This window comes from Solea senegalensis, linkage group LG4 (genome assembly GCF_019176455.1).
Source record: "Solea senegalensis isolate Sse05_10M linkage group LG4, IFAPA_SoseM_1, whole genome shotgun sequence".
In the NCBI taxonomy this organism is placed as follows: domain Eukaryota; kingdom Metazoa; phylum Chordata; class Actinopteri; order Pleuronectiformes; family Soleidae; genus Solea; species Solea senegalensis.
The window spans coordinates 11,794,435-11,821,023 of NC_058024.1; the positions used below are offsets into that span (position 1 = coordinate 11,794,435).

A 26,589-nucleotide genomic window follows, 5' to 3' on the forward strand; every position below is an offset into this window, starting at 1 on the left:
AAGAGAGACGGGGAGCAGAGAGAGTGATAAACACTGTCCCTCCTGCACTGCAGCTGAGCGGCTCTGTGGGCTGCCTGTCTCTCGGAGAAGTGGTGAACTGTGTCATCTCCAGCCACTAACAACCAACAGCTGCTGCACCAGCCTGCAGAACAGGAGACAATGTGGAACTGATTTTCTAACGAAATAAATAAACAAAGACTGGGGGGAAAAGAAGAAGCAATACCACAAACAACACACAGCTTATGCAAATGCTGGCGAAATGTGTTCATGAATCGATAAGCCCTATTTGTGTACGGAGAGACTATCGTACAAGAGTGACCGTTTAACACAGCGATGCACATTACTTTTGCAGTGTGCAGTTTTATCGGTAGTAGCTGGCCCCAAACATCTGTTTAGTTTCCCCCCCCTCTCTGGACTATGTTAAACCCACACATAATGATGAAACACACAAACTATTTGTTGTTGAGCTGTGACATGAAACAACCCAGTGGTGCTGCGTGTGTGTTTGTTAGTGTGTGCATGCATGTCACCAGATGTTCAAGACAAAGTTTTTGTCGTGAGGTGGGAGTGGGGTCAAACTGTCAGTAGGTTAAAGGTTGGGCAGCACAGAAAAGAAAGGGAAAAAAAAACCCAACTAAATTGCAGCATTGACACAGTTAATTAGAGAGATTTATCTGTGATTGTGATTTTAGTGTCACCGTGTTAGGTTATTTTACTTTGGGGGTTGAGAATTCTGTCAAGTCTGTGAGACAAGTTTTTATAAATCCATGAAAGGAAAATGGAATCTCAACAGCTCGTCCCATTGTTTGGATTTTTCTCACAGTCACCTTGTAATTGTTTCTGTGTCATAAGTAGCTATTAGTATTGCTAGAAAATGGTAATGCTTTGAGAGAGCCATCTCTTCCAAGAGAATGGCTCTCTATCACACCCTCACATTCTTTTAAAAGGGAAAAGGAAGATGAATTTTGCCCATAAAGGCTGTATCACAAGGGCTTTTTATCCTAAATGGCTGTGGGGATTGTTATCTGTGGGAAGTGTGTCCTGCCTCCGTCGTGTTCAATCAAGTGTCCACTTAGCTGTGACTGGGAGTAATTGTTCCCAAGTGGGCCACACACTGACCTGTTAATGTCGGCGTTGACTCTCTAACCTTGTCAGCATGTCTTGGGAAGGAGTTTAAATCATGTGGATCTCCTCCATGTCTTTATGCTACCGGGTCAAGTGGGCGTCGGCCCTGAAAGACCACTCTCTTGTAATTGTCCCCAATAGCATGGGTCAGCAAAGGGTGTTCCTAAAGACCGGCCCTTATGAGATGAGGTGTCGGGAGTGGTGTGACTTCATGGGTCAAGCCATTGATCCGATACAGCACCGATGTCCCCCAGTGTGGTTGACCTCTCAGTCACTGGCTCGATTCTGGTCGAGTACGGCTACATCCACGCCACTGCTGTTTTCATTTCAAAACTGCATTTGTTCAATTTTGTTCAATTTTAGCTCCATGTCAGATTTGCATCTATACTAATACACCTGAAAGCATCTACCATATTCGGGTGCACTGGGCACACATGTGCCAGTGGAAACAGAAAGTTGATTATTTCCTCTACAATTGCTTGCGTAGTTCAATTCAGTACGAAAGGGAAAGGATTTTCTGCAATGTCGCCGATGACGAGGAGAAACTGAAACTGAAAGACAGCGTTATCGTAGCTTTTCACTCACAGCTAATAGTGAACAGTCTTGTCGACGATCGGGAAAGCAAATGCGGGTAACTGCGTCGCCTTTTCTAAAGGTTTCATTTTCTGCAGGTCTAGACTAAAATGTTACCCTGCACAGAATGGAACCAGCTGTGTTTTTCCAAACGTATCCGTTTTTTGGTGGTTTGAAAATGCTCGGATAGTGTGGATGATAGGGAGTGTCTGGGGCAAAACTAAGTAAGTGTGGATTAGGGCTGAACAATCAAATAATTTTCAAATCAAAAGTTGAAACTACAAAGTCACTAAATCATTGACATTTTTAATGTTGCCAATTAAAAAATGTAATGCATGCATGTTAGAAACATTACATATTTTGTTTTCAGGGTAGAGTGTAGCAGGTCATTTTTTTGATGGTATCTCTTGAAAACTCCATTATCTTCTAAGTATTGAACTGAAGCCTGCCTTGAAAAACTCAAATCACAATAAATGTCTTAAAAGCCACCATTATTTGACTCAAATTAGTCACCCCTAGCACGGATGTAGCCTCAGAGTGGTTTGGTCTGCACTCCAGATCCATCCCTCGCTCTGTAGTCGGTGGTGAACATCTTCTTTTTTTATACTTGGCTTATCGTGGACTTTGTCTGTTTCACTCTCAGCTTTTCTTAATTTTAATGAATTTGAATAGGTTACAAAACTTCCTCGTTGCTCCTCGTCCGGAGTACAGAGATGGGACTTGCACATTTAATCTCAGCACACCTTTCTCCTAAATGACCAGCATCAATAACAACACATGATATAATGCACTGTAAATGGTAAGGAAGAGTAAAGATTGTAATCTAAAATTTAAAATTAATTTCAACAGAATATACTCTTATAATAATCTTGAGTACACATAATCCTGGCGCTGGAGGATTGCTGTGCATCCCGCACTGCTGCTGATCAGGCGTCTTTGCGGTCGCTCACTACGTTCACATGACTTTAAGAAAGACAGAGTTATTGTGTTAGCCCAACTAAAACTGGGAAACGGAAAATAATTAAAGGAACAGCAAGAAAAACGGAAGAGAAATCCAGACCGGTGCATTTTTGGACTGACAATGAGACTTAATTAAGTATTTTGAAGTAAAGGCACTGTAGGATCTTTCACCAGGTGGAGCCATACTTTCTCTTCCTGGAAAAACGATGCGTGAAAGCAGGCTTCATGTAGCTCAGTTTCATGTCTACACATCGACCACTGAATTTTTATTGTAACAGTGATATCTGTGATCTATGTCATGTTTTAGATGCTCACCCTCTTCTCTCTCTTATGAATCAGTGTTGTATTTGTTTTAATTTTAGCTGCTACTATTCTGTCCTAGTTTATTCGGCCGGGGTGGCTTGAGATTGTGACAAACTCGGATCAAAGTTCCAGCCTCCTGGAAATGAGATCAGGGTCTGCGGTGGGTCTGGAAGACATCAGTGGACTTCTACAGCCCGCATCTTTGAATGTTTCGTGTGAATAAAGGTTGAGGTTCCGAGGGCGAGTGCTCGCTCAGCCTTATTAAAGCTATAGTGTGTAACTTTTAATATGAATAAACGTCCATTCCACAATAATGGTGATTTAACTTGTCAGTGTTTCACAGTTTAGCAGTGGTTTGAAACAGGTGTCGACAGACAATATTCCTGTGCTTACCACAGACAGGAATTTGTTTTATTTCAAGACTGGCAAAGATGAGGTGGAAACTACCAAGAAAATACCAAGAAGTGCCCACGAAACGTTTCAGAAGTTATATACCGGTGGTGTTTTGGCAATTGTTTAATATTTCCCAGTGGGAGAGTGGAAGTTATGCATTGGAGCTTATTTTGCATTCAGCCATTGCCAAACTTAACCACTTATAATCTACCGGATATTTACTGTGTAATTCCAGCAGCTGATTCAGAGCCATTGTTTGAATCAGATGTGACAGAAAGTGTATGTCCATCAAGTGGATACGACTTAAGAACTGTGAATGTCATTATTTGATGTTTTTTAATAGTTTTTTTTATTTTTTTCCTAAAGTTATCAAACTGAGAGCAGGTGACCCATATCTCTCCCAAAAACCATCGTATTAGCACCCGCTGCATGCTTATTTATGACCCTGTTCATATTTCTCATCAAGGACAGGCGGCTTTAAAATACCTGTCTGGATTGTCTGGGACTTTGCGAGTGAGTGGCAATTAACACACGCTTGCAAAGTGGCTCAAAGTAGAGTTTCTTCTGAAACTGACATAGTTTGTAATTTGAGTGAGGGGAGGGAGGGGGGGGGGATTACAACCACATGTTCCCAGAGCAGGAGCGAGCAGTGTGTTGAACAGCTGGCATGCAAAAGGCCTCAAAGTGGGATGACTTTATTATTGGACTTGAACATTTTCAACTATATGTTGGCGTCTATAAGATTGCTGTATAGCGTTTGGTTGTTAAATCTTTTTTATTGACAAATTACACGATAACCACTTCTTCATTATTTTTCATTAAGTTGCAATAAAGACTCCAAATCAAAGCTATCTGCTAAGTGTGTGCACCCCAGTGCTATTTTAACATCTCTTTTGTGAGACCACATACAAATCCTATTTCTCATGGAAATTCTCATCAAGCGGTTCTCGAAAGGATCGAGTAAGTTTAATGTTGGAGACATGTCGGCAATCTCCACTGAAAACCCAGAGTGCCCTCAAAAGCATGCTCCTTTTGAGGGGCATGGAGATACAATAGTGCAGCCATAAATCCACAGGGGGAGGTGTCTTGTGGGATCAACGTATGTTTGGGAGTAATGACAGGCATGTAACCGAGCAATCAGAAGGGTCTTGTCTGGGGCTGATGGTAGGTTCAGGAATGTGGACAGGCTGTGGAAAAAAGCGGCTGCACGAAAGGAGTTGGTTGAATTCAACACTGGTGAATTACGAGGCGATGGGACGTCGGTGCTGTGGGTTTGTTGTGTCTGGTTGGAAAGCTACACTGATCTGCACACAAAAAGAGTTATAGATTTGGTTTCTGACACACTTTCTCACAGAGCAGGCCAATTAACTGGGAGCTGTACTACTCTGCTCTGCTGCTGCTGCTGCTGCTGGAGACACAGACACATTAAACGACAAAGCCGTACACAAATATATCACAGGGGCAACAAGCCACACATGCAGCCATGACTTCTGTGACAGGGACAAAACCAGAAGCCATCTATTCTGCTGCCTCATTTGCATGATGTGAACCGTATGTGGAAGTCATTAGCATCTTTCCACTTGTTTATCTGGCTACAGATGAATGCTTTTGAGCTTAACAACAGGTTTTTGAATAAACAAAACATCCAGCTTGTTTTTGTTATGGAACAAGTGAAGTCATTCATCATTTATGTAAAAACAAAATAAATATGTGATATCTTAGGGTGGAGACCGGAGACCAGTGCAGGGTTTTGGAGGTCATTGTTAGTGTATTTTTTTTTTTTAATGGTGTGATGTGTGGTGAACAGTATTTTGCCTTTGTGTGTGCTAAAGTGACAAACAGATTCTGATTTTGCAGCCTGTTGCAGTTACATTTCTCATCCCATTTCAATGTGGGCATGGTTGTGATTCATTTCAGATTCCATTTTCCTTTATTTTTTATTTCAGTCAGTACTAAGTGTAATGATTTTGAGTCAAGTCATTTTTTACTGTGCATTTTTTTTTACATATAATATTATTAGTATAATATTTTTAGTAAGCCATTTATAAATAATTTCTATACTTTTCCCCCAATATTTCAAAAAAGATTAAGTGAACAAATCATCAAAACTTAATTTTCCTAGTTTAAAAACCCAGGTTCAAATGTCACTAATATCACAATTTCATCTTAAATCCTTTGTTATTGAGAATTATTTATACAATTTGACTCTAATGCAGCACGTGTGTTACTTGACTGGTAACTGATACATGTATATTTTTTTGCCACTATTGCGTCGCAGCTAATCTGCATGTTCAGATATGAATGAAAGATAATATGATTGCATGTAGGCCAGGATGTGCCAGAAGGAATATGTGTGTCATAACGTTTCATGCACTTGTGGCTGACGACGATCACGTTTACCTTACCCATTACTTATGTCATATCTGTACATGTGGGCTCAGCGGACCAGCTCAGGGGTTTCCCCACCTTTTCACTTCCTGTTTGTAATCGTTGTATCTTTCCCCTTCCTTCCTTCTCTCTCTCTCGCTCTCTCTCTATTTCTTTGTGTGTGTGTTTGTGTCCTCTCTGAACACCCACGCCTCCGTGTCTTTGCCCTCAAGACTGTGAGCTGAATTGTCATTTGAGGAATGGAGTGCCAGTGTGTCCGGCACCAGTGATCAGGGTATGTGGCAAGCTTCCCACTAATCGATCTCTTGCTTAATCGTTGAAATGCGTGTGTTATCACTCAAGCGTGTGTTATGTGAAATGACACTGGAAGGTTTGAATCTGCCCAAAACTACTTTGAATTAGAACCCAGTGGATTCGCTTTTTTATGTTTTCAGCTGTTTTGGTCAGTGATGATGTGTAAGAATGAAAACAATACAGTAGTGCTGAATATATTTGGGGAACGATGATAATTTCAATTATTCACAACAATATTTTTGCATAAATATAACTGCAGGACTGCGTTTGTGTTGACTGGAGTTGTTGCTGACAGAAAAATTCCAGTTAAATTCAGCAGGGCCACTTAATCCTGGAGGACCAGATTCAGAGAGACCCACCGTCTGTCCACTATCTAAGGCTAATTGCAGTCCTACTTTGACTGGAAGACACGATCTTTCACCTGGAGGAAATGCAGACTGATATTTCTTGTCACGAACACACAAAAAACAAGTGAGAAGTGAGACAGGAATGATGCATGAAACCACGTTTAACCCTTTAACACCAAGAGTATCGCAGATTTAACATGCAGTAAATTGTAAAGAGCTGCCAGACATGGAAAGTTATTCTGCAATAATGGACAAAAGCACTTAGCACAGGATATTTTCTGCCCTTTTTATGGTTAAAATAAGCGAAAAAGTGTCTGCATGTCACTCTCTGTCACTTATTTTGACACTGAGTGGAATGGTTTGGTTTGGTACAGTACGGTACTGTACCAGCACTAACTAACTTCCATTCTTTGGCACCCTTCCCTTGGGGCACCAGAGTAAAATGGTACAGTGCGGTCAGGGTGGAGCTCGTCCGGCTCCACTCACGACAATCGGCTGCACGGGCGAAGGCAAAATGTCACTCCCTTGCGATCGGTGTAAATTTCCCATGGAAGTTGAGGCAAACGCCCGCAGGCTATTCTCATGCAAAGCTGGACGTCTTGTTGAGACAAATTGCCACAAACCGAGCAGGAAAAGAAGAGCAGCTGGATGTCTTGGTTTGTCTGTTGTGACGCGTTCGATGTCGCCATTTGTTGCGACGTCAAGCTACGCGGCCGTCGGGCACATCGCACACCCGACATACCAAATAAAGATACTGTTTTCAGGTGAAACGCAAGCCTGATCCAGGGCTTTACCACTACATTCTGTACATACTGGACCAAATGATGGAAACACATCATTTTAAATCTTTTCTTATTATTAAAATAAGTGCTGGAATTTATCCAAAAAAATCTGAAAATCTTACTGTTGGTTATTGGACAAAAGGTCATTTTGAGGTTAAGGACAGACATTTTACAACATTTTCTGACACATTGTATGTCAAACAACTTGATTAATGGATAAAGTAGATTATTGATTATTGATCATGAAAGTCATTGTTAGTTGCAGCCCTACCCCCAGGTCAATTATAGGTCATTTGTCTCCATTGTTCCCCCTTGTCATTATAGCACGGTGTTGTGCATGTATATAAATATAGTAGGATCTGACATCTCGATGATAATAATAATAATTCCTTGTACAATTTAAATTCAATATTTGACATATAGTATGTCACCCTCTGCCTGAATGTCGCACTGTCAGCTGCTTTTATGTTGATGACGCTCCTTTGTTTTTAACATCTTTGGCTTTGCACTGTCCCTCTGTTCACCTCTGTTTGCCCCGGGAGCCCTGATTGGCTGAACGCTTTCTGCACTACAGTCTGGCTGTTTGCCAGCCATACTGCCGGTGGCTGCCGTGCCCCCTGATCAGAAGAGAATGTGACATTTGTGCAGAGGTAATGGAATCTGTGTGCAATTAAATCTCTGACTGTGAAGAGGAGTCTATCTCCTCCCCACTCCCGCCATCTCCTGCCATTCCCAGCAGCGGGGGGGGGTCAGGCGTGATGATGAAACCGTCCCAGCAGGCCCATTGCCACACTCTTCCCCAATCTGCATGTCAGGTTGTGTTTTTTACTTTTGCCGCACTAACCCTGCCTCTGTCTGACAATTAATTACAGCAAACATCCATTAAATATTGTACTAGAATTAATATGCGGTTATAAAAATGACATTACACGGCTGCAGTGGTAGCCATGCCTTAATGAATTCTGCTGCAGGTGACAGTTGTTATTTTGCAGTGAGTGTTGTTAGGCAACTGGTGACCTGTCCAGGATGTACCTTGCCTGTCGCCCCATGTCCTCTGGGATTGGCCCCAGTCTGCCTCCCCATCCTTATGTGGAATAAAAAATGGTAGAAAATGGATGGATGTTGTTGGCCATGTTTTGATAATTTTTCTAATTGGCAGTGGAGTATTACAAGACAGTGAGGAAGAAAGCAAGACAGAGGGCAGATTGATGCACAGATGAGAAGAGGGTCATATCTCTCTGCTGCCCTGCCACTACACTTAACGCCTCATTTGTGGGCTTTGTGGCCAGTAGCTTGAGTCTCTGAACTGTTGCCATAAAAGGAGGCTTTTTCCTGTCTGCTGATGGCGCACTTGCTTGTGGGTTAATACCAGGTCTCTCAGTACACGGACTCATATCTAATGGATATGCGTATCCGCAGGACAGCTCATAAACATAAAAACTCTCTTCTGCCTTTGTATTTGGTGAAGCTGCTTGGAAAAGGACGGAGAGCCACGTCATGCAAGCATTTCCCCCTGAACATGTGTAGGAGTTGTTCCTATCTGTGCTCCTTGTCCACACTGGGTGGACGGAGGTGCAGGATATCCAGATCAAGGTTTGGCTGACTCCTCCCTGTGTCGTTCGCACCCTGTGTGTGTGCGCGCGTCTGTCCAAACCGTACACAGTCAGAATCCTCTTCACCTCAGCCACTGGACATAATATTCAACATGAATATTGAAAGGCAAATGTACGTTCCAGTTCATTTAAAAACAAAAAAAAAAAATGAAAGATAGCACTTTATTTTCCATGTGCTGCTGGCGAGTGTCTGAACCAGGCTTTAATGTGACTGTTTTTCTGTCATGTGTGACTTTTTTTCCCCATTCAGTTTCTCTGGTAATGTCTTTTGTCATGATGAATTATTCATGTCAGCATTGGTTGAAGGGAGCATTGTCTCAGAAAATAAGAGGGTCACTCTGTGTCTTCCTTTCTCTGCAGCGAAGGTTTAATTTGAACCAACAATCCAACGAGCCTTCCTCTTACCTCGTAGCACTATGGGTCATAATGAAAACTGCTGGGTCTTGACTTTATTGACTAACATCCTGCTAAACAAATAAAGTGCTTTTCCTCTCTGCTCCGTCGGTTTCCCTGTGCTACAGATGGCCTTGTGGTGCTGTGTAAAATGGAGAAAAGGGCTTAGCTTGGGGAAGGGAAGAGAAAGAGGCTTACTCCATTAGTGTCATTCGAATGGCGAATTAGATCAATCTGACGGATAGATGCAGAAAATTGTTTTAATTGTATAATTATCTGTGGTTAGCCACTTGTGCGGAAAAGTGCTGTGATGTGGGGGAAGGCCAGGGAAAAGCACATTTTGGCCTTTATGTGCTTATTTTGTCTTTGCACAGGAAATGAACAACAATCGGGGGGGGTGTGGAGAATAAAACATCAACACACCCAAAGTTGCAGACGCTCACACTCATTTCCCCACCCAGGGGGCAGGTTAGGATGTGCTCAGAATGAGGCTGCCCTTTTTAAGTAATGTGTCTGACCTGCGAGCCTTTTCCTTAGGCAAAGAGGACGATGCCTGGAACCATGTGACTGAGATTGCAGTTACAAAAATGTTCCAGAGCAATAATTAACTCACTCAGTCACATTGAGCTGATTTCTGAGATGTAAAATCCTGGGTGACGGACCGATGACACTCCATACATATTTCCATATTTCCATTTGACATGTTACATTTACTGAACGACACATGTGGTTGTTACAGTCAGTTTTTATCTGCTGGACTTCTGTAGCTCACTCTCACATACTTTATCCTTCCCCCTCCTCAGATTATTGTTTTTATAGTTTTGGATCGTGTCGCATCCTCTGCACACAGAATGTCATTGCTGTCATTGCTGCTATGAATTAATTTTTTTTCCTGCAGCTGTTTTCACAGAGGTTTTGTATGGAATAAACAGTTCCGAGCTTTTCCCCATCTGCACCACAGATAACTGATACTTTGCGACGAGGGAATTTGTTTATTAAATTGGCAAATTCATGAAATATTTGTCACCCTCTTCGGCATCTTGACTTCAATGGGCAATATGTATGATTTGTAAAAACAGCGAGCACCAGGGTTTAAGACAAGATGTTGGAGAGCCTTGTCCTCCCTCCCATACTCCAGGCTCTCGTAGGTTGCCAGGTAGTTTCCAAAAGATTGATCTCTTGGGAAGCTATTACACCTGGTGTTACACTGTGTTTATGCAAATAGCCATACAAACCCACACATAACTGTTAAAATTAAAATTTTTATAAACATCAAGTTAATTTCCAGGTGTCAGCAATAAGTGGATATTGAATGTAAAAGTATGTCAGTTCCAAGCAACAGCAGAGTCACAGCAGTGGAGAATTTCTTCATGATTAGAGGAAACATGAGCAACAAAAAGGTACAAAAGGTAGAGAGAGCGTGTGTTCTATAATTTTGGCTGAAGCTCAATTGATAATTGATAATCTGTCCAGTAGAATTTGCCACATCAGCATCTATCCACAAAGTCTTTTCTGCAGAGCCTCATTTTTTATAATACCGTTTTATTATCCTACTGTTGTTGAGATGTTTTTGAGCAGGGTTGTGAGACCATTAGGGTTCGGTAATGTTCAGCATTTCCGTGTTATTGGTGAACTGTCAGTGGGTGGAGCAACAGACCATGAACAAAAACACCAACAGAAATTGCAGGCCATTATTTAGCGCGTGGATGCGTCTTATAGTTGTCTTCGATGAAACACTAAATGAAAGATTTTCCAAGTCTGATGGGCAAAGCTGATCTCGGACAGAACACTGAAGGCTCTAAGCAGCTGCATCTGATTTTCAGGTCATTCAAGTGTAATGAAACAATGAAGAATGAAATGCTGGAGTTCTGTGGGCCTGTTCCCACAGAACCCTGTGAAGGAAAAGTTGAAGCAGATTTTATAACAGTGGAGACGCACAAGCACAGGTGCTACAAAACAAATTCCCCTAGACAGGTTGGTTTGTCGTCACAACAAGCACACCCTTAATCAGGATATTCACACAGCGCGTCTTGCAACACGAAGCAGTTTATGGACTCTGAGCATGTCGTGTCTCAGTTGTTGCCTTTGTCATGCTCTGTTGTTCAGCTGCATCTCCTGTGATAATGCACAGGGGATTATCAGGTAACAAGGCAGCGGCGCTCCTCTGAGGATGTCGCGCGTGGCTTTGAACGTCTCGAACAATACTACATAAACTGAAGAGGGAGCACCGACAAATGGTGAATTCCCAGCGACACGGGGAGCCTCCTCCAGGATAATGTGTTAATGAAAGGTGACAGGAAGGACTCCGGGTCTGGAACGAAGCCGGGGCAGCTGGTCAGAGCAAGAGAATAGGAAGCAGCATACACCCGGGCTAAAGTGCAGCGAGAAGCAAATTAAAGCTCATATCTGCCATCTCCCTTGCCTCCCTGCACTTTCCTGTTTGGACTTGAAGGTGATTGGGAGCCAAGGCGGTGACAGTTGACGGAAACTACGAGGAGGAGAGTGTATTTATTTACAGTGAGATGCTGCGATGCTTGTTCAGGATGCGGTTTCACGCAGGATGTACACCCACCCACCCCCCCACCCCCCCCAACAAGCACACACGCACACCTCCTCCCATCTGTCTCATCTCCACCCTCACACTACAATCCCCAGGTTTGATCAAGAATGGGAAGTGGGTTACTGGGGAAGAAGGAGGAGTAGGAGGAGGAGGGCTGGTCTGCTACAGCCTGTATTGTGTAAGAGGCTGGGGTCTGGACACAGTTCAGCAGAGAACTCACTCAGCACGCCTTCCTGCCTGGCCCAGGAGGTGGTACCAGAGTCAACACAGGTCACTGAGAAAATGGAGTGTGAAGCATTTAGATTGCGCTGTGCGATAAAAGATTATCTTCTGGTGTTACAAAGAAAGTGTGCACTGTATCGATCTGTTGCTACATCTACACCACTCTGTTTTCATTTAAAAGTACATAATATTCTGCTCCAAATATGCCTGCCATCGACACAAGCCCGCCGTGTTAGGCCTTATCCCCACAGAAACAGAACATTCCCTGTACAATATTTTCTTTTCCATTTGTAAACATGATATTGTCTTTGTCATCATGAACCTCCCCTAAAACATATAATTGCTGTAGTACATTATGTCAGGCCTGCATGTGGTGCTGTAACACGGCCACAGTAATACATCAAACAAAAAAAAGGAGAAGAAGATGTGCAGCAGAGACAGATTTATCAAACCAGGGGGATGAAGTAAAGGACATAAAAGTTAACACAGCGAATAGAACAAACTAATTCCAAACAATAGAAGAAGAAGATAGCAACAGCCAATGCATGAGAGGTCGGGCTATGACATCATCATTTTTCTAAAGTTGTATATTGGTTGTATAGCTGATGTCACACAACCAAGGTAACACCCCCTGACAGGATACTGTGCTGTTTACTTCTCAGGCAATATGTCACACAACTCTCTCCACTCTCTCATAAAAGTGAAGATTGTAGATATCTATTGTGCCCTGGGGTGCCAAAACAGTCAGAGACGGGCTAACAGGAGAACATTTTACTGGATCCCCACAGATCCAGAGAGACGGTGGAGGTGAATCGCTGCTAGGAAACATGCTCACAGCGAGCAGAAGACCAGTCGCACATCTGTGTGCAGCACATTTTCTATCACTCATTGTTCACACACTGCTGGCACAGCCGTCAGGAGCAACAAGGGGGTTAATTGTTTTGCCCAAGTGGACATTGGCATGTAGACTAGCAGAGCTGGGAAGCTAACCCACAACCTTCGAGTTGCTCTACCACTGAGCTACCATCAGGGAAGTTGGATCGGATATATAGTATTCATATGTTTGTGACATGTCGGCCGATCTCTGTGGATTTAAAGTGCACAGTGAACTCTGACAGGTTGGATCCAGCATCGGTCCTGTTGATTTTTGGTGCATCTTAGGCTGCCAACATGGAGGTTCATAGGGAACGAGCCACGTAAGCTCCGGAGATCTACGCACAACAATGCAAGAGTGGCATTGAGTTTTTGGGGGGACTAGTTTTAGGGCTCTCAAACACCAGTCCTTTGTGGATAAAAGGCAGACACAGTACACAAACTTTCATTCTCATGTGTACAGGCCCTTCCACCTAGGACATAAAACAGTTTGAAAATGCTGCTGGCTCCAGTTTCATTTGAAATCTCCAGGTCTGGGTTTTAGTCTGAAGATATTTGGATATTCTTGCCGCCCACACACTAACTTGACATTATAAGTTGTCTTACTCTTCCTATTGGTTGCATGAGGTTGACACTCGTTGCACTGCACGCCTGTGATGCCTCTCCTGCTGTCTGTGTCAGCTAAGCCGGTACGTCAGTCTGCAGACATGCGTGTTGCTTTGCCATCTTTGGTGTAGAACCTGAAATAGCTGCACGTGCCACGATGCGTTGGTGTTGTGTTTGTGCACTCAAGCGGACGGTTTATCTTGCATGTGTTTTGATTGTCTTTGCTCACTGCACCCTGTGCTGGAATATGCGGCGATTACTTCAGACAGTCTGCTGCACTTCTTGGCTGTGAAATTGGAAATTACAGGATTTTAGGTTCGAGTTTTAACATCCAAATGTTGCATTAGGAGAAATAGCCTTTCTTCTCATATAGACTTGAAATACTAATCTGGATGCAAATCACTTTCAGACACCATTTTCAAATGAAAACACAGCAGGTTGGATATAGGCTTTGTGTGGTGCAGAGAAAGTAAGTGTGTTTGTGAAACGTGTAAAAGAGAGGGTGTGTTTGAAGAAAGAGAGAGTGCATGTGCCCTGTCAGGAATTCCACCTTGTAAAGCAGGGATTAACGCGGAGCTGAGAGTGTGTAAATCCCAATAATTACACTGTACTATGTGGTTGCAGTACAATTACCTTTTGTCGTCACCCTACAATGCAGTTTTCACATTACAATCAACTGCTCAATTTGAAGATGAGTGTATTTCATTCATACCCCCCAAGAGAAAAAACACTGAGCTAAATCTGACTTTATTAGTCAGATAAAGTGGAACATGTAGCAGCAGTAACACATGCTTTCACCTGGCCTATAGTCGCTGCCGGCTTTCTTTCACCTGGTGAGATATGCATGTGAGTGTGTTGCTGAGAAGGTAAGCTGTTGTGATCTCTGCACACTGGCTGTCATGTCGGCATTAATCCACCCCAAAGTTTCAAAGGCAGGTTTTATGGCCTGCCTTACGGCCTCATCTATGTGGACAGCGGCATCTAAACTCTGGAGAACCTGCCACATAAAAAGCACATCTGTTAAAGCCTAAATTGTAAAACAACCCCCACGTGTCCAGGCAGCGTTGAGTTAATAATACACTCAAAGTGCAGGTAGCACTCCCCACAGCAACAACAGCAGCGATTGCCTTATAATCAGTCATTTTGATCAGCTTTTTTTTTTTTTTGCTTGATGCAATTTTCTTTATAGCTTTTGTGAAGTTTTTGACCTTCAAACACATTTTCTCCTCAGCCAGTGTTTTTGGGGAAAACCTTTTCTTTTTTCATTTTTATTTTGACAGATTTTGTCGAAATTACTCTATTGTTGTATTTAGTTTTAATAACTTAAAGGATTTAGTTTCTCACAGGACAGGGCTATCACCCCAATTATGTCAAACATTTTATTTAAGACAGACAGATTTATAGTTTCTTTTAATCTGGTGTGGTTTTACTTGCTATTGTTTGAATGTTGATTATAAAATTTGGCATTTTCTAAGATGAGGGTATTAAACTCTAACAACATTAAATATGGGCCTGACAATTTACAGTTTAACATTCATTTTTTTTCATATCTGCACATACCTGCAAATGTAAACTTTATCTAAATGATATGTCTGCAACAGGTTAATAGTGATAGAGCCGTTCGCAGTTATGAATCTATACTTTCTGTCGATGGATGTTGTTGAGTTTTATGCAGTGATATTTAGATTATGTGGTTGAAACTCAAGGGGAAGTTTGTCATTTTTGAGACTTAAATTGACTTCTCTGTGACAGCAGTTTTATAAGTTGTTATCAACAGGGTTTCCTGAATATAGGGACTGTTAAATGTTAAGTAAAGTAGCTCAGACACATCATGCGCGCCTCAACCTTTTTGCTCATTAATTTAAGCCGTGTCTTATATGACATAATTTAACGCACATTTACCTCCACATTCCCTCTCAGTGACACCACTTTGTTGCTGTGAGTGACGGACAAACCAAACACATTTGCTCTTTATCAGTTTCACTTTCAGAACCGCAACAAGCAACCCGACCACAACCACAGTGCTGTAAAGCAAGATTTAGGTCGTATTGCTAAAAATGTTAAATAACATATTTTTATGCCTCATGGTAATAAATAAATGAAGCTTATTTAGTTAAATGCGCTACTGCAATCTAAGTCAAAAAATTCAACGCAGATGCACTGTCCTTCACAATCAGTATAGAGTTATTCAAGTTGTCATTATTTTGACAGTATTGCACAGACATTGTTTGCTTTTTAACGCATTCATTGTACAAAATCAAATCAATTAAAGCTTTTCTGAGCTGGTTAGATCAAATCCAGATTGTACTGCTGAGTATATTCAAACGGCAGCAACACCTGTTAGTGCTAAAGCCACAGTCTGAACGACGCTGCCATGTTTGTGTTCACTCTCCTCTGTGTTGTGATGCTGTCAGTAACTGATGAGGACAACATGGTTACATGGATCAGGGGAAACAGCTTTGTTATTTATGGTGATAGACAGAGCTCTGTGTGAATGAAAGCCAGGTCTTAGCCTAATTGATGTTTTTGGAAGATGAGCTCAATTGGATGAGTCATTAGGCCTATTACCAGAGTTTTATTAAATAGCCCTGCCCAAAAGAAAATCCATCGCGGGGTATTTTTTCCTCCTACAGTAAGAATAACAGGAGGACCAAGCGGATTGGTAAAAAGGCAGATAATATATGTGAGAGATTGATCAGTGAGAAGCGACCCCATTATCTCCTGAGATTTTAATTACACTGTGCTCAGCTTGCATGTCAAAAGGCAGATAATTGAAGAAGGTAAAAGATGTGCCACATGTTATTTATGCTTTCACTTGGAGCTGGTAGAAAATTGTCTCTCTTCCCTGTGTGCATTTTTGTTTTTTTTCTTTGTTCCTCTTCTTTCTTCTCCACTCCTTTTTTGGCCTGCACTGTATTTATTGTTGAGTAATATTGCAGTTGTCAGAGTTGATCATTTTGTCGGGGTGTTGACAATCTCTGTGTGTGTGTGTGTGTGCGTGTCGGACAGAAACAGGATTCCTCCTCGGTCCTGTTTCTGTATTCTCTGCCATAGCCAAGGCCTTTAATGGTCTTCTTCTCAGATGTTGTGTTTGACAAATACTTCTTCAGACCTCTTCAAGATCCCTCTGTTGTGTTACTCTGATACTGCAAATTATTTATAGCTCCGTTCTACTTTGAAATCCCACAGCCCTTTTTTCTTTCTTTTTATAAACATCTTAAATGTAAGCCCGGCTGTCACACTAATAATTGCCCTCTAAAAAGCCGTGAAAACGCACAGCACTGCAGTCTCATAGATCTAACGGAGGTAAGTTCCAGTGTCTTTAATGTTACTTTGTGTTGTGTATTTACTTTAATCAGGAGAAGTTAATCTCTTTGTAGCTGATGAAATTTCCTGGTCGGTGACATCAGCGATGTGTTACAAGTGTGGTGAAGCGTAACACAAACATTAAGAAGAAAAGAGTCGGCACAATGTCAGCAGGTATGGGGAGAATGTGCGCTATTCTCCACCGTTATAAAGTGCTTAAACAGTATCTGTCCACAGTAGTGTTCTGAAATGCACACTTAGGTGAGAGGGTGCAGGAATCCTTTTAACCCCCCTTTCTTTCTTTTTTCTTTTTTTGAACCAAGCTGAGCTGAGCAAAGTTCCCCCACCTGTGCAGTATATGTGTCTGTAAACTTCCTATTGACGGCGTGTTAAAACGTAGGGGACACGTTGTTCTTTTTTTTTTTCAAATCTTGTTTGTTATTTTGCATGCTCACACAGATATCATCCAAACTGTGGTTTCCTGTGGAGAACTGTCTCTGTGCAGCAATTTACAAGAGCACGTGAACACAGTCTGTGCTCCTGTAAGCAAAGGCACATGTGCATGCACACACGCAGGCAGGGTCTCAAACTCATATGACCTAAAGGACAGTGAACACCTCGTCTGCTCAGTTATTTAAAAAGAAAAGATATATGTATGCTGCAAAATGAAACTGTAAGTTAAATGTGGCGGGCCACATATAATCTACTGGGGGGCCACATATTGTCCGTGGGCCACAAGTTTGAGACCTCTGTTTTAAGGATTCTCATTAGCTTCCATTCGTTAGGACTAGATAGATGAAAGTCATTTTCCTGAAGCCTCACACTAATCTAATCTAGCTCTAAACTTAACCAATTCCTGGGAAATTAGGTTCTGTGTTATTAGGAACAGGTTTTGCTCTCCATTAGGACTACTGGTGCTAAGTGTGTCAGTTTTTAAAGATCCTAAAGAGTTAACAAATGCATACACACACCCAGAAGAAGTCCTCTCTTCTCCTTTCTGTGTTGTCATCATCATGTGGAGGTGGAGCTTAGAGGGAGTGAGCAGGCAGTGGTCATTACACCTCAGCAGCTGATGGACATTTGCTCCACACATGATTTAGTGCATCACCTGGTGGACGCTGCTCAGAATGAGCACAGCATCATGTGAAAGCATAATGAGAACTCAGTTCTAACTCAGTTATATTTTCTTTTTTCCCCGTCAAATATAAACATCACATTGTAACCTATACTGTGCAACAGTGGATAAGGTAAAATACAAATATCCGGTGAGGATTTACTGCACATATGACGTGTAGTACAGGCCATCTTTGCACATCAGAAACCCCTTTTTGTGCCTTTGCTTCAACCAACCAATATCTAAAAGCCATTAGCATCTTTCCACTTGTTTCCCTGCCTCAGCCGCAAGCTCGAAGGCTCCATCAGGCAGACAGTGAACTTCATTAGATTTCAAGTTTTTATTTCAAATTTTATGGCGTTCAGTTTGAAGTGTTTTTTCCTCATTTTGGCCACTTTTTGCTCGGCGGATTAAGACCTCTGCTCTCTCAGATGCCAGCCAGCAGTATTTCACTCTGGCGATGCAGCCTCATCTGTGCTCGAGGTCTGTACTTTAATGGGCTTTATTGATCTAAACAACATCAGGGGTTGCGGTGATGTTATTAAGGCGGAGATAACTTCTGTGTAATTCCACTCCAACAATATATTAGCCTTTTATTGGTCTAAATAACTTTGCCTTTTAGACAGTAATGCACCAGTAAGTCACAGCGGCTCTTCATGTCGGCAGCATCTTAATAAAGCATTTCCTCTGGACATCCTGCTGTGGAAAGAGTGAAAAACGACAGGTAAAAAGGCATGCTGGGAAGTTTCCACGCCATCACTGCAAATGATCTCTTTTGAATCCATAAATAAAGCCATATAGGAAAGCTGTGAACGAGAAGGGGCGGGGAGATTGGTGGAAGTGTGCACAAACATTTGGTACATATGGAAGTTCTGTGAGCAGGAACATGGCAGCATCCAAAAAAATCCCAGATAATCAATGTACGTCTTAAACCATGGCCCTGGAACCTAAATGCAATTTGAAACAAATTGGAAGTGTTGAATGAAATAATATAAATGATATGTCCTGGGTGTAAAAATAAATGTATAATAGTAGACATATTAATTAGTATGGCAATTTCATGTCATTTAAATTTATTGACACATGTTTTTCTTCAGAAAAAAAATAAATTCTACTTTATATTTGGACCCAATTATTTATTTGAAAAGTTTACTCATCATACCTGTTACTTATTTGGAATATTTGTCATTTTACATTTACATTTTGCATTTTAGTACACTGCAGTGCAGATTGGAGACCCCAAGTCGATTTAACCAAAACTGTAACTATTGATACTGTATGGTTTAATGACTTTATATTCAAATCAATCTAGTTGTGATCGTGATGTAAACAGTAGCAATAATAAGTCAATCATGTGTCTACATTATCCAGAATTAAAACTCCATTAGTTATTAAAATATGGATGTAGCCGCAGTCTTTTCACATGAAGACAGAGTGGGGGGGGTTGTGATGTAATGAAATAAAATCAAATTAATTATAGTTTTTGGAGGGATGTAGTTAGCTTTATTATTGATTGGATATACATGGTGCATTGTGTGTCTACCAAACTTCTTAATGGACAGTTGCAATAATTCACCTCCTCTCAGGGGTAGCATATATCTAATATTTATATGAAATAACCAAGCCATTTATCTGGAAGTGTATTTTTGAGGGGTTGGGTTGTGGGGGTAGGGCTTCGTAATTTGCAGCTATTTAAAGCCTTGGTTTTGGTAATGAATTATTTTGTCGTCTCGACTGTGATGAGATTCATCTTTAATAACCGTAACAATTATTTTATTAAAAAGAGAAGCCATGCATTATGGCTATCTCGCTAAGGTCTCAAGCTGGAAGGAATTCTCATTAAGAGCATTATATTACCCCGGTGTGCTTTCAGTTGGATGTCCCGCTGAAATTACATTAGGTGTCAACAATGTTTGTGCCAGAAGTAAGCAGTCATATTTACAGAGGCAGGCTTTTTCATTTGCTGCCTGACACTGGCAGATGTATTAAAAAAGATACTAATGCTCCGTATCTGATTAAGTCACTTGGAGAGAAACTCCTCTAAAGTGTTGACTTTTTTTTTAATATGAGGCAAGCACTGCTCTGTCATCAACACACACATAAATCTTTATTCAGCGATGAGAACGTTTTGATTGCTTGAGATTATACCGTGATTTATGCAGTTGGAACAAAGGACTCTTATCGCCCTCTCATCCCCCAACATTTAGATCCTTCACAAACTGTAAGCATCAGGTTGTTTGTGTCATGATTGATTTATCTGTGTCTTTTCATCTACATCCTGTGTTTCTTCTGATGGCTAGCGTGGTGTGCAACATTGTGTTTTCTTAATGGTTTTCGTGCCCAGGGTTGCCGCTAATGACATGGTTGTAATTGTTTGTCAGTGTGATAATGTGCGATTTCCTATTTCCATGTGATGTTGGACATTTGATGAAGGAGGGATCTTGTCAGGAAGACAAAGTGCCGTCATTTGTCACCAGCTAAATGAGCTTCTCTCCAGACGTCCTCTCTGGTTTTTCAGCGGCAATATTATTCTCACAGATCCCACTTTTTTGGGTTAATGCCATGATTTCCACATTACTCTGTGTGTTGTGTAAAAGCCCACAAAATCTTCATGACCACATGTGAATCACAGCAGCAGACATTAGGACGGTTTGCCAGAAACTGGGACACCGAGATTAGAATCACGTAAAAAAAAAAAAAAGAACGGAGGCAAAAAACTTTCATGGAGTTACTGTGCTGACTTACAGAAATCTGTTAAGTGCATTTCACATGAAGGCAGAAGTGAAATTACAGAGTGTGGTAATTGTTTATTCTTAGTGTGTGGCAGGAGTCATCACTTCCTTAAACATTTTTTTAACAGAAAAACTATTTCATCATCTCCACAGGAAAGACTTCATCTCACTTTATACATGTAGTCATACTTTCCTATTTCATCTCATACCCACTGGTCAAAAACTTGTTTCAGACAGTTTATAAATGGGTTGTTGACCAGTGAGAATTTGTGTAGCTGGTATTCACTTCTGTGTCAAATGACTCTGAAATGTACACAGGTTTTTATCAGCTTTTGGGGTCAGATCGCCAAATTAGGGAAACACAATCACAGGTAAACACGATAGTTTCTCCTTCATCTGCTTCCTTTTTGGCTTAATTTCCGGTGTGACACTTTGATGTGCATTCATTTTCTGGTCGTAATTACTGTATAGCTGGTGGATGAGCAAATGATAATTAGTAATGAAATTGGTCCAATACTGGCCAAAAATCTTCACTATGTTAGCTGAGTCATGTTGTGGGCTTCTAACTTCTTCTTATGGGGAAATAATATTTGAATGATGTCTTTGAAATGATGAGGTGGTAAGAGCATGAACAGCAACACAAATGTGTTAACACCTTTGTAGTTTAAAAGGTGAAAAATATCTGTATCGAAGATGAACCGACCCTAACTGTTGGCCATGAATGTGTTGGCAAACCTTGCCAACACCGTGCTTCATATGTTTTGGTTTTATTAATTAGATCAATTAATGATCGAATGAAAGAGAGATAAAACTAACAGATACAAAATATTAACCACTGTTCTTATGTGATCACTGAGCACTCACTCCATTGTGTTGCTTTTGTTTCCCCAGACTTGTCATATTTCAGAACAACCACTAGCAGTGGGAATAGTGTTCACTGCCTTTTTTCTGTGGGTTCACCTGGGTGTAATCCCAGTTATAGCTTCTACTTTTAGTACTTTTAGTGTGAAAGAAGCTTTGCTGTTCCGTTGGCTAATAGCCAAGGATATATTTTGTCCTTTAATATGAAGTTATGGTGTAGGTAATTGCTGCATTTCAAGGACAAGAGTGTGGGACTGCCCTTATACTTTCCAAAGACATTGATACTAACCCAAACCGACAGGCTGCTTCTGATTAGACAAAGTCCATATTGTGGGGTTTTGTGGAAGATCCTTCCTAGATTATGATCTAATGATCTAAACCAGCCAAACAAAGGAGAGGTGTAGTTCGTGGATCTCCTGAGGTTGTCAATCGGCCCTCTGTTGATTATATCGTTTCATGTCTTCATTGGTCGTGCTTCATCTGTTGTAGAACACATGGGTGGTGTAATTGGCTAAATGTAGCCTCTGCTTTCTTATGATTACCTGGGTGCTTAACACTGATATACATTTTTTTTATCCCTTCAAGGACAAATGGTGTTGGAGAAGGCAGATCTTGTGTGAAGTCCCTGAGCTCTCACCAAAGAGCAGATCTCTTTCCGGCACCAGCTGTTCTCTCAGATACACCAGGCCGTGCTGAAATTCTCTTAATATAATTCTGAAGGCTCGGGAGAATAGTGCAAAACAAGCGTGCCAGTGAGGAGAACGTTGAATTTTTCATCAGTGGGCCTCAACTCGCTGAGTTAGTGGGCAGCGCTCTCATTCATGAGCAGATGTTCAGTGCAGTTACTCTCTGCAGTTAATGTGAACTTACTGGCCTCTCTGCCGTTGGCTGCAAGGACGTTGGCAGCGACCTGGCATCTGAGAATTACTCCCAGTAAAAGGCGTGGGCCTGGAAAGCATAGCCCCGGCCTTTTTTAGCCACTCCTCAGCCCAGGAGCTGGTTCCTGGTCGGGGGAAGGCTCTGACAGACAATCCGTCTTATGTACGACAGTGATGAAACACTTGCCACTGTTTGCTCAGGGAATAGCAGTAAAATTGTTGCAGATAATTTTTACCTTCAGAAGAGTTTTGCCTTCATTTCTAATGAATCTGCCCGTCTCAAGCACACACTTTTACAATTATTATCATATTATTGACACACTTCTCATGCAGTTACTGCAAGCAACTAAATTTTAAGTATTATGAATTTTTATCGATGTGTTCCAATACTTATGCTCACCTAAATATTTGATGTTCCATTACAAGCGAGGCTATCTTCTATTAAGTTGTTCTCTTGTCTCATATTTATTGATGGAGGCGGACTATATATGCAACCATACTTGACCAATATAGCTGATTCTTGTTCTCATTCTAATGTCTGAAACGAACGCATATCGCATACGAAGCAGCTGTTTGTATATATATGTGTATAAAAAGGGTGTAAGCCGAAGAATTATCCTTGTACCCTGGAAAGAAGACATTCCAGAAACAAGGCACCATTGAGGGGGTAACAGTTTGCCGTTGGTAGGTAGATGAAAGCAGCTGGTGCTGTGGTCAGTCTGGTGGGCTGCATCATCTCCCACAGCCTGGTGCTTCAGACATCTGCATGCCCAAGCTGCTCAGCCTGGGTTTGATGTGGCCACACAGATCTGTAATGGTTTCCTTCTATCCAAGCAAAAAAAAAAAAGGAAGTTAAATCCATTTGATTTAAAGTGCCATTAATATGTACAATACGTGACATCAAGTTTAGTACATGCCGTGCCAATCGTGCAGGGTGTGTGCCTGTTTGAAAGTCATCACTGTAAAGTTGTGCAAATGACAAGCTCTTGTTTCCTTCGCATGTCTCATTTTCACTTTATAATTGGTCGTTTTCAGGTTGGCTTTACGAGAGTAAAACTAATTAGTGTTTCTAAATTCAGCGAGAGAGAAAAAAAGAGTCAGTCGGGTTGATTGTTCTGGTTTCCTCTCTTGTGTCAGGCGCCCAACAATAAAAAAAAAAAGACTAATAATTTTCAAATTGCTCATATTTTTAAACCCCTGAATGTCACTCCTGGTCTCTTGGCATTTTGTTTGGCAAGATCAGGGAACAGCGGTTGCCCTCTCGCCTGTGTGTGCTGTCTTTGTGATTCGTGGGAAGTTTGGAACTCGGGGCTTGTGGAAAAAAAAAACAACAATGCGTTGTGTTTTAGGTGGGGTTGTTTCTGCTTTGATTGGGAACGTCCTGCTGACAGGAGCAGCCCCGCAAGTTTACAGTAGCTGTGACATTGCTGTTACCTTTATTCAAAGTGCTCCAGCTGCAGCGAGCCCTCAGGAAGCCCAGCGCAGGCCCACATGGGCGGCCGGCGGCCCACAGAGAGGAGAATGAGCACTGTTTGAGTTGGCAGACGCTCTCCTCTCAGGGAACTTTTGCTGCCTCGGCAGAAAGGCCAGTGGCGGCGGCTCTGGTCGGGCGGCAGTGATTCTCCGGGCAGGATGGGCTTTTTCCACCTCTCCTCCCTTTCAGGAAACACATTTTGCCATTTCTTCCCTCTGTGTGTGTAAACGGAGGGAAGGAGTTAAGGCAAAGGGGCCATGGGGCAGTGGGACTGAATCACTGTACGTTTCCATGCACTGTTAAGTTGAGATACGGTTGGAGCTCGACTCCACCGTTTAAGTGGACTACTGTCTTTATCCCAGGATACAAAGAGATGTGGGGAATTGATTTATAGGAAGAAGTGGGTCTGGCAATCTTCCACAGTTGGTGGCGATATGATCAGCTTCTTAGAAGTAGACGTTTTTTGGTGGTTAACTTGTTACATCACACACCAAAACACCTTTATCTGCTAATTGGTACCATGTTCAACACTATTCTGTGTCCTTCTACATCCATGAACCATAGAATATTAAATTCTCTGAACTGGCAGAGCATAAACTTATACCAGCTTTGACTTTTGCCATGTTTTCCTCACTGATGACTTGTACTTTTAAAATTTTCTGGTCAAAGTCCAAGGGCAGGAACTGTCAAGCATGTGTAGAGTGCCAAGCCCAATTTGGTCCACTTAAATATAAACATGCAATAGTAATTCAACTCCCATCCATATTGTCAGTCAGGCAAACATTTAAATGCATTTTAAAAGTCCAGTTTTCATCAGGCGTACACAATTACTAGATTTGTTTCTCACATGCTCAGCTGTGAGTGCTAGCATATTGTGATCTGAAATGAGCACAGTATTAACCCGAGCGAGCAGTTTTTGAAAACGCTTCATTTAGCCTATTTTTATTTTTTTCCATCAACACTTTAGGGATTCAGGCTTCAGATGCCAGTAATTAAAACACACTTGATATAAGGTTAAGGAAGGAGCAGTGTTTCAATGCAATTAGAGAAGTGCTCAAATGAATTTGAACGCAGTTACTGTTTTTTTCTTTTAATCTGTCGTGATTTGTTTAATCTAGGGATTTCTGTTTGAGATGCTAAATATGTAGGTGTTTGGAGTGGTTGTGTGTGTGTGCGCGTGTGCGTGTGCGTGTGTGTGTGCGTGTGTGTGAGGAGGAAATAATTTGGAACTCACAAACCAACACAAAGAGAATCTGAGGTGACAAAGGTGATTGTGGGGAAAAAGTTGCATGTATTTGCTTTTTGTTCGTCACCTTTGAGTTTCAAATAATTTCCACTGTTTTTGTTTTTCCTGCCTATGTATCTATTTCCCCACCCCACCCCACTTTCCTTCCTACCACCTCTCCTTTCCTTCTCTCCTCCCCTCCTGTCTGCAGCCTGCTGCTCCAGCCAGGAGACTCCAGTGGTGACATCCTGTGGAGCCAGAGATCAAAGTGAGTAGTTCTTGTGTGTGTCGGTACACAGCAGTATGTCTGGGTTATAGCACAGGCAAAGCACTTATTACCTTTGCATCAAACTCATCATTATTCTCTGAACTTTGGGACACAACACTCTTCTTTTTCTTTTTTTTTTCCAGAAAGAGGCTGTTGTGTGGAAATAGTTATGAGTTTGAATGCCACAAACTGATGAGAACGGCTTTGCATAGCCACTGATCCTCGCATTTCCTGATGCAGTTGCATGTGTGTGTGTCACATTTTGAATGATGTTGACCCTGACAACACGAACGCAGCTGCGACGAAGCAGGTCTTCCCGCTGCTGAACGTCGACAGTGAACTTGAAGAGTAAAGAGAAATTGCAGATAGTGTGCTCGATCATGGCGGCATCCCCCTGACTATCCTAGAAGTCATTACTCCTTGTGTGGTGTATAAACATGTCAAAAACAAACAATGACCCTGGGCAGCCTCCACACTGCAAAACAATTTCAAAAGCCCGCAGTGTAGTGTAAACACAAAACATGTCTAACCTTCACGCAGGAAGACTTCACCTTAAACCCGGTGTTTGTTTTCCAGTCCCTGTCGACCTTGGTCCGATATAGTTTGCATCTCTTCAGTTTTTTTCAGGTCAGTGTTGCTCAGGTTCAGCGCTGACGTTTAGGCCCCTGGCTTACAGTGAATCTCTGTAATGCTGTCCTTCTGCTGCAGTTATTTAAAACATATTAAAGTCACCTACTGATTGTGATGATTTTGAAGAATCAAAGGAGAAACCGCTCAGGGAAAGTCATTCAAATGATTCTGTAAACCGCTCAAATGTTGTTAGACAGTTTGTAAGCGGCACACGTTCTGCGCCAGAACGTCCATAAAGAAAATCAGCAATTTCATACCACGACACATGAGAGCTGTCGATCAGCTTCTGCCTCTATCAATAAGTTGAAATGTGTTATTTTGTGACTTTGGTGTTCGGAATGCTTTGTTCAGCCTTACCAAATGATGCAGCTCTCGACCAGCAGCAAAATGCAGATTTTCTTGATTCTCTCGGGCCTTTGTTCCAGGAAAGTGAGCGGTTTCCAACCTTGAGTTTCCAGCCAGAAAAGGCTGTCTAATAGCAAGATTAAGCCGCAAACATAGTCCTAAGATGTCAGAGAGCAGTGGTTCTCAAACTTTTTTATGCCAAGTCCCACCTGAGAAAATGTTGAGCTCTTGCAGTAACACCATTATCGCCATTAAAATAGAGTGGTGTAAATAGGCCGAGCAAAAGTCAGCTATAGAGGCAGATTTATTCCCAATAAGATAATT

General features: G+C 41.8%; 1 long non-coding RNA gene across 3 annotated transcripts in view; it reads left to right on the forward strand.

The window, feature by feature from the left end:
• The window catches only part of LOC122768502, a 68,874-nt gene that overhangs the window by 23,023 nt on the left and 19,262 nt on the right, over positions 1-26,589 (forward strand). For all 3 annotated transcript variants that reach the window (XR_006360309.1, XR_006360311.1, XR_006360310.1), the window contains one exon: positions 25,234-25,290. This is a non-coding gene — a long non-coding RNA (uncharacterized LOC122768502). The remainder of the gene's footprint in view (positions 1-25,233; positions 25,291-26,589) is intronic.